The sequence below is a fragment of the Penaeus chinensis genome, chromosome 18 (genome assembly GCF_019202785.1).
Source record: "Penaeus chinensis breed Huanghai No. 1 chromosome 18, ASM1920278v2, whole genome shotgun sequence".
In the NCBI taxonomy this organism is placed as follows: domain Eukaryota; kingdom Metazoa; phylum Arthropoda; class Malacostraca; order Decapoda; family Penaeidae; genus Penaeus; species Penaeus chinensis.
Window position 1 is genome coordinate 24,024,461 of NC_061836.1, and position 10,000 is coordinate 24,034,460.

Consider the following 10,000-nt stretch of genomic DNA (forward strand, 5'->3'; position numbering starts at 1 on the left):
TATGTATCTGTACAAGATATATGTATGTGTTCGCGTATTGTGTATGTGCGCATATACTTGTTGAGGGGACAAATGAGCATGTATGTAGTACTTAGGGCATCTGAACAACTGTGTCTGCACTAGGTGTTCATAGGCATAAATTAAATCAATTTACAAGAAATATCAGAATTCTAATATTAAAGCCCATGCTCACAGGTGTATACCCTAGTGTAGTTAGTAGGCCCGTGAGTCGCTACTCCAGAGTCCACGGAATGGGAGAGTCAGCCCTGATGAAGAGGCTTATCTGTGGTATCCAGGCTGAATTACCCCCCCCCCCCACACACACACACACACACACTCACACTAAGATACGCCTAAACCAGTAGGTGGGGGTAACTCGGATGTCTATCTCTCAATGAAAAACCATGATTGCACAGAGCAACGGCCCCTATTCCCCGGAAATGAAGGAACTCCTGGTTACGGCGGTGATCAGGATCGCTCCGGAATCGAGGGTGTTAAAAATTTCCAGTGAAGGACAAGCTGCCCTACGTTTATGAACCTTTACACATACAATATAAGGACTATGCGAACTGAATCCGATGTACAAGCGTTACTTGAGGAACTTTCTTTCATTAAATGGGATGTTGTGGTGTAGTGAATCTTCAACTAAAGGACGGAGGAACCTGGGAAGAATTCATAAGTTACCCCTTGTAACATACACACGGTAGATGATCGTTTCCAGGAAGCTGGGGAAGGGACAAGATGCTATGGCAAATCGGCTTTGCCATTTTATGTATTATTATAATTATTATATTATGAAGTTTTATTTTCGTTTTCTTTTTACATATCCTCATAGGAGAGCGTACTCTACCTTTTGGGACTATATAGTAGTAAGTTTTTACTTTTTATAATATAATTTTAACAACCTTCAATCATTAAATTTTTTTAAGTTTTATTTTTTTTATTAATTTATCTATTTATCTATTACAAACTAAGCTTTGTTTTAAAAAGGAATCGTGATTATCTGAAAGGGGGAAAACACCGTCCTCTCTTGACAGAAATGTCGCCTTCACCTCGTCTGACCTGAGATTCCCCTCATCTTGCTGGGGAGTTTATGTATAGGTCCCGAACGGCCGGGTCAAGGGAGCCCGGAGGCCCGGCATTGTAATAGGGCCCTTGCCTGTGGTCGCAAAGGTACGAGCTAATAGGCGGCAAGATGGCCTTCTTAAACTCTTAAGGAGGAAATGTACTCTTTTGTTGTTGTTTTTTCTTTTTATCTCTTGCATGTTTTAAGATTGCTGCATTTAACATTTCCCTGTTTTTACCGTTTTGTGCTTCGTGGGGATATTTGAATGTTTAGATCTTGTTGTTGTTGTTTTTTTTTTTTTTGTTTTTTTTTTGGGGGGGGGGTCGTATTCCTCGGTGAATTTTAATACTGGAGGATGATTCTTTTTCTTGTTCATTTTACTAGATTTTGTCATTTTCATCTTCGCGTTGATTTTCTTGTTTTCATAATATAAACTTTTGTAAAGATTTGATTTCATGTTTTCAGGAGATCCCATTATGCATGCTCTCAGCTTCATGGGTTGATTACTATTGAAAGTAAATTTTTAAAAAAAGGTCATGCCTGAATTTTTGCATCTTACAAAACAGATAAATTGTACTGACAATGCTTTTGGAAAGAATAAATGCAGAGTGAAGATATAAAGCATAAGAAGAAGAATTTAAGGGGATGGAAAAGAAAAGGATGGAATTTTAACGCAAACTGGGATTATTTTCCTAGACTTTTAAACGGTCGCCATAAATCTGCACCTTCTATCAGACAGTAGGACTTGGTGAAGTTAGAAGACTAGGCAAAGAACAGAAAATATTAAATGATGGACATGTGCTCTACTGGAGAGTTAACCCCTGGGTAGCAAGCAGGAATTAGGGGTAGGGTTCATAGTTCACACATCATAGAAAAAAATATTGTAGAATTCCATAGTGTAAGCGAAAGAGTGGCTTAAGTAACAATAAACGTAAACAACAAGTACAACTTTAAACTTTTCAAGTCCAACCTGCAGCCATAGTGATGAAGAACTAGAAGGCTTCCATTTGTTCATTTAGCCAGTAAGAGGGTAAAAACACATTTCACAATAATTATGGATTTTAATACCATTATAAATAAAAAGATATAGGGAGAAACCGTAGTTGGGAATCACGGAATAGGCACTAGGAATGAGAGGGAATAAATGCTAATCGATTTTGCGGCGGTTCGATCACTCAATATCATGATTACAGTCTTCGAAAAAAGACTAGAGCGAAAGTGGTCATCTGACATCAAAAACGAAATTGACTTCATAATTTGAAATAGGCATGACAGAGTAAAAATTGGAAAGTTATTAATAAAGTAAATATTTGTAGCGACCAAAGACTGGTCAGAGGCGAAATTAAATTACACCACAGAAGGGAAAGGAACAACTCATATGAAAACTGCAGCCGAATTTAGTTACCTTTGAAGACCAGAGCGACAGAATTTAGTGTTAACATCTCAGCGACGAAGATCTTGTAGCGTGACACACTGTACTCACCCCACCCCCCTCTTAGATAATGCTCGCTCCGTGTGTATATGCCCATTGCGTGCACAGCATGTGCGTGTGTGTGTGAGCGCGTGTGATTGAGTGACCGAGTGTTGAATTGCGTGCGCTCTCTGGGGCGCGCGTGGTCCGTGCACTGTGTGTGTGTGTGTGTGTGTGTGTGGGTGTGTATGTGTGTATGTGGAGGTTGTGTTTGCGGTTGCAATGTCGGTATGTACTTCTCTGCATGTGTATACCAAAACACGTGTCTGCGTGGGCTTGCGTGCGGTGTAGGCGTGAGTGCGTGTGGTTGCGCATGCTGACTGTCTGTTGTACCGAGGTATATGTTTTATGTATTTTGTCTGTTTTAAGTGTTGTCTATTATTTCTTTTATTATCTTGATGTCATATGTTATGTTTGTATTTCACTTATTTGTTTGTACTATTGTCAATTATTTTAATGCTTAACACTTCACGAGTCACGAGCGTGACGTCACGGCCTCCCGCGGCCTTTTGTACGGATTGGGAAAATAAACATTCGTTGTTCTATTGCACCACGGGGCGTTTCTTTCCTCCATCCTCTGGCATTTTTGGATATACATATAACAAGTGATACTACGTGGCCGACAACTCCAGCTAAGAAACCTGAAAGGACGGGAAAAGTTAAGTATTGAGCCTAAGTGACAGTAATAATTAAAGATAGGAGCTGGACCGTGCAAGATTGCACTTATACCTACACCATATATCATATGCAGCCTCGTGGTTCTTCTACTTGACTTTATTTCTTTTTGTGTCCTCTACTGCATATTTCCCTTTCATTTTACCCTCCTTCTGCATCTTATACTGTTCTTATGCTAGCCTATCTCTTCTTTTCCTCCCTGGATTTTAGTGATTTTATTTATTCTTGAAATTCAAATGTGCTGCACTTATCATGGGCCATTGAGAGATTTCCCGCTGTGACATCCCACAAGGTCATATTCCACGTAGGACATCAGCAGCAGCAGCAGCAGTAGTGGGGGATTTGACATCAGGGGGTGGGCTTACCCTACAGATGCGCACTGACCTTCGTGGGGAGGGATCATGGCCCTTAAGGTACCCTTCTTGGTATGTGGGGCCCCATGGGGACTACACATGTCCGTACACTACAATCTCAACATCGACCAAATCAACAAACAGTTCAATGACATATCAGAGGAAGCTGCACTTGAAGTAGACGGTAGGAACGACAAGCAAAGCTCCAGCAAGCTTCGGTAGAAACTAAACATCTTATGCAAAAACGTATCGTTAATCAGGGACAGAATAGAATTAGCTGAACTAACAAAGACTATAAATAAAAATAAGAGGGAAGGTGTACTTAAATTCAATACTTAAATATTAAACGAAACAGTGATTTCAGATACCAGCATGAAAACGGCTAAAAGGAGATTTGGAATAGGTAAAAGTCAAATGTATGCAACAAAGAAACCAAACAGAGAAGTGTCATAAAACAATAATGAAATCATTAAAGTAGTGAAAGACTTTTACAGGGATCTATGCAACTCAATGGGAAAACACCAGGTAAAGACGGAATTAGTATGGACCTATAATAGATGCAAGAAAAAATGCAACAGTGAAACTAGCCAATCTTTAGAACAAATGCCTTCTCAACGGCAAAACTCCGAAAGCCTGGAAATATGCAACAATTGTTTTATAAAAAGGGGGATAGAAAGGATCTAAAAAAAAACTACCGACCTATTAGCTTCCTTTCAGTTATTTACAAGCTGTTCACAAAAGTTATCACAGCTCGCATCTCTGACAGTCTACATTCTAACCAGCCTAGAGTACAATAGATTCTCAACTACAGATCACATCAACACACTGACCCTGATAAGAGAATAAAGTAAACGAATATAGAAAACCCCTGTGTATGGCATCCATCGACTAGAAGCAGGCATTTGACTCTTCACAAATACCAGCAGTATTAGAAGACATGGAGTAGAGGAAGTCTATTGTAAAATATTGGAAAATATATAATTAGATAGATAATTAGATAATTTAGTTTGATTATATTTGTTACAATGGATATTCTTGGTGTGACATACTGTCTGTTTCATTTTGCCTCTAAATTATCCCCTGTGTGTGCAAGGCATGGCTGGGGGTTACCATCCACTGGCGGCCAGGGATCGCGACCGCTGCACCACACGAAGATGGGGCAGCAACCATCGAGCTCCACACAGAAACCAATAAAATACCAATTAAAAAGGTGTTAAACCATCTCACCAAAACTGTTTGTAGCTTGCCTTGAGGGAATATTCAAGCTAGAATGAAACGGAAAGGGTATCAAAGCTGGAGACAAACACCTAAGCAATCTAAGATTTGCATACGATATTGTTGACTTCGGCGATTCGGTAAATGAACTGCAACAATTAATAAACGACGTGAATAGAGAAAGTATAAAAAAAAAATAAGATGAACAGGAAAAAGACTAAGGTCATGTTCAGTTATAAAGTTCAGTTCGGATAGATACATGAACAAGGCAAAGAAATAGAGGTAGTGGACAAGTATATATATGTGTGTGTGTGTGTGTGTGTGTGTGTGTGTGTGTGTGTGTGTGTGTGTGTGTGTGTAGGACAACTCATACAGGCAAACACATCTAGTGAAGAGGAAATTAAGAGACGCATCAGTCTAGGCTGGAGCGCCTTCCGCAGACGCAGTAGCATACTAAGGGGTTCTTTTCCACAATGTTTTAAATGGAAAGTCTTTAACCAATGCGTCCTATGGCTTATGGATGAAAAACATATGGCTTATGGATGAAAAACATAACTACGACCACATTACTGGAGAGGAAACGCAAATGCCCAGAGATGAATAGAAAGGTCGATGCTAGGAATTAGCCTACGAGATCGGATGAGGGCGACATGGATCAGGGAACAGGCAAAAGTGGCAGATAACCATAAGGGCAGGTTATATATGTTTGAGACAGGGCGACAGATGGACAAAGTAACAGACTGGCTTATAGATACCATAAGGAGGCCAAGGCCCACACCAAGGATAATAACGAAATTTGGGGGCCAAGACTGGACACAAGAAGCGCATGACAGAAAAAATAGAAAAGAGCTCTATGTCCTGCAGTGGACTGAAACAGGCTGATGATGCATATATAATATGTATATAGTATGTATATATAAATATACATATATATGGATTTGTTTACATATACGCTATAATTCACTCGTAGATAGATGAGTATAGCTCAATATGTATGCACATTAATTTCCTCCGATTCTGATTGCTAATTCCATTCGACAATTCATGTTCCTATTCATGTGACATCGAAGTTCATCAATGTGGGAGTTTAAATTCAATGTTACTGATGAGTTTCAGCGTTTCGCCTTTTTATGATCGGCGGGTTAAGGTAAGAGTAAACACTTTTGTATTTGACTTAGAAAATATTTCCTGATATTTTGGAATAAAAAAAAGGCATCAAAGGTCCTAGTTGATCATCCTCACTGACATGAAGGGTTTGCATTGTTTAAAAAAGAACGAAATTAGTAAAAGAAAAAAAAAAAAAAAAAAAAAAAAAGTTTTCATTTGCAGTATATTTTCGATGTTCTTTGATTTTCTTTGGATATATATGCTATTGCTTTTGAAATAAAATCCAATATAACAGTATTTATTATACCTGAAGCAAATATATACAGGTAAACATATATATATATATATATATATATATATATATATATATATAATTTTTCCCTTCCTAAAACCCTAAAAATACAGTGATAGGTTAGATGTGGAACTTAGGTGAAGTAACCAATAATTACAGCTCAAGACAGAAGAAACAGACATATCGTCCAATAGCAATTGACTTCACATGTGATGACAACGTGTCACATTTTGTGGTATTGCCTTCATTGTGTTCGTGCCAATTATATAAATATCTTACTGTTAACAGTTAAATATCAACTAGTCCTATGTTCAAGAACAATGTAACTAGATTACATTTCTTGGGAACAAAGTGTCACTTTTTCATCCGTCCAGGACTGTACCTTCTTTCAAACTTTTTTATTCAATCGCAAACAGATAACAAACCTTGCCTGCCATTTTGATCATCAAGCCTAGGATACGTCTACCGTCTACCCTATACTGTACCTACACTACCCATCCGCATCACACAACCACAGCCGCACACAATGACACAGCAACGCACGAGACTCGGGACTAACTGTGAAATGTTGACAAAAGACCTGGCGGATTATCCCGGCGTCCTGCCACCCCAAACAATAGGGTCGCTTGGGAGCCCTTTGTTGCTGACGAGGTTCTTGAGCATTCGGTCGGCACGGATAGGGATGAGATTTTGTCGCAAATGGACTCTGTTCCTAGGAGTTCGGTAGTGTGTATTTGCGAGAATCTGTCTATGTTGTTTTTCGGATAAATCAGAGTCTGTTTTTTCACTTTTATGTTCCATGTTAAGTGTTATTTAAGTTCATATAGATAAGGCAGAAAAGGTTCGTTCTTTTGTCTTTAGTTATCGTCTCTCTCTCTCTCTCTCTCTCTCTCTCTCTCTCTCTCTCTCTCTCTCTCTCTCTCTCTCTCTCTCTCTCTCTCTCTCTCTCTCTCTCTCTCTCTCGCTCGCTCTCTCGCTCACTCACAGTCATTCTCCTCCCTCTCTCTCTTTCTCTCATTCTCATCTCTGATATTTACTTCTCGCCTACTCAGTCTTGCTCCTTATCTGTCTCTTCAATATCTTGAAAGTCCGTACTCCATCCACCCTAGTTTAGAGCACACCGCTGTATCCCCGCAAGTTACATAGTGTTGGTGATGTTAATATCCATGATGAGGAAGAGGGTCATGTTAATGGCGGTAGTGATGAGGATGAAAATAATATTAATGATGATGAGAGGGATGTATAATGATTATATTGATGATGATGATGCTGGTTAATGCAAAATAATAATAAAAATAATATGAAGAAGAATAACAATAATAGTTATATAGATAATAACAATAGGAATAGTGATGATATATTGGCAGTTTATGCATATTTCTACAGATGCCACACACACAATAAGAAGCAAGTAATGGATCCTAAAAAAATATATTTCTCGGCACAAGACTTCCATTCCGCATTTTTTTCTCCCTCTCCCTCTCCTTATCTTTTAGTTCCTCTTCTTTATTTCTTATTTTCCCTTTTGCTCATCCTCCACGTGGTCGAACTTTATAAACACCTTTGCTTTTTTAACCTGTTTTTTATTTTGTCTTTATAAAATTCCCTATCGATAGAACGATGTTTTTCCTCTCGCTAAAACTGCGTTATTGGGAAGGATCCGTTTTTTACACACAAGAGTTTTTCCTTCCTCATCGTCTCTTTAGATAAGACTTTTCTTCTTCCTGAAAAGCTCCTGTAGGATGTTTTTCGCTCCTTCAGGCCGTACGAAATGATGTTTTCTCACCCATTTCCTTCCTTGTGCCGTTCGCAGAATCCTCAACTATCGTTATCATTGGCAGTGCGGTTGAATGGGAACGTATAAAGTATTAAGTATTAAGCACGGATATATTCCAGGCCTGCTCGGGGACTATTCAGCGCACTTTTGATTTGCGTCACTTCGCTCTTGCTGATGCTGATGAGTCAGTCACTTTCCGGGAATCTTTTGAAGAGTGTAGTTAAGTAGGTCTTTTTTTATTGTTCTGCCAATAATAATTAATTAACATTCATCGGTATCATTCGTATTAATAGTTTTTTTTTCGAGAGTGTATTCTTCTCCCAGAATATAATTAACATGATTGGACAAATCTGAAAAAAATACCGAAATATAAATAACAATGATAATGTAGATACTGTAGAACAAGCAGTCTACCGATGTAACCCATTTATAAATATTAATAGCAGAATATATCACGGACGAAAACTGACTCGCCCCTTTGGTTACGGTCCCACGTGCGTTACGTATAGTCGAATAGTCCCGTCCGTATTTACGCCTGTTCTTATCCTTACGATGCGGACCCTCCGACGGATACCTCAGCAACGTAGAGGGAGTGGGTGAGCCTTTTCTTCATGCTTCATTGTCAACCAAATTAGAAGTGCCGAAGAGTATTAGACTTTGAATTTATGGCATCAATTTAGACAGAGAAGAGAATGGAGAATACCGCATGCTACGGCAGCACTGCACAATATTACAGGAAGCATTTAGTCTGCGATATATGGCACTGAAATTTGACATTGCATAGGCCTAGGTTCCATTTCAGCCATCGCCGGTACACAGCGGCAATTAATTCCTCCTTCATATGTCTGAAGACGCCCGCGCGCACGAATCAGAAATCCAAACGTTTTTATCCCCGCGAGTGCAGTCTTCGCATCACTACCGCGCCTGCGCCAGGGGAGCCGCTCCTATTTGGATTATAGCAAATTATCTGTACGTACGTTCAATGCACGGGACGTCAAGACGGAGCGAGATGTACGTGCCGTCCTTGGTGGGGCGGCACCCTTACTCGGAGGAAAGTCCGTAAGGGTTTAGTATTCAACTAGTGTCTCTGATTGTCCGTGACCAACTCACGACTCAAGTGAACCCTAAAAGCAGGTGAATTCAAAACCGAATTAAAGGAACCGAAAAAAAACCTTTTTAACACCTTCATCCATTCAAAATAAAAAAGCATGGCTCTTCCTAAAATCATTCAAATCTTACTGTATCTCATTACAAATATTTTTCCTTTCCTTCGAAATTTCTTCGTATGCTCAAACATGAAACTTCAACTTAGCATTAGCGTTTGGTATGTAACTGGTTTCTTTTTATACCAGACCCTTACTTCTTTTTATTCAGAAAATATTTCAATTACACGTGAACAGACCTTGCTTTGCCAATAAAATACATGAATTTGCATAATACACAACGTGTTTAACGTTGCTAATTCGTTAACAAGAAATATAAATCTATTTTTTTCACTTTAACCAATATGTATAATTAACCAAGAGTGATCAGACAATTTCACCAATTACTAAACGTGAAAATATTCACTTTCATAAACATTACCAGGGAACCAAATATTTTCCTAGTACTTTAGGGCAGTACTGGCTATGCAATACTTTTTGTGTTGACTGTGTCTGAGCGCAGCGTTAGCCTATCTGTAAGTATTTGTACGTATGTGTGTGTGTGTGTGCGTACGCGTGTGTGTGTGTGCGTGTGTGCGTACGCGTGTGTGTGTGTGTGTGTGTTTTTTGTTTTTTTTTGTGTGTGTGTGTGTGTGTGCGCGCGCAATATATAAACATTTATATACTTGTATTTTTACTTCCATCTGTCTATCTGTCAATCCATCTATCTTTATATATATTGATATCAAAGTATATGTGTGTCTCTCTCTCTCTCTCTCTCTCTCTCTCTCTCTATATATATATATATATATATATATATATATATGTGTGTGTGTGTGTGTGTGTGTGTGTGTGTATGTGTGTGTGTGTGTGTGTGTGTGTGTGTGTGTGTGTGTGTTTAT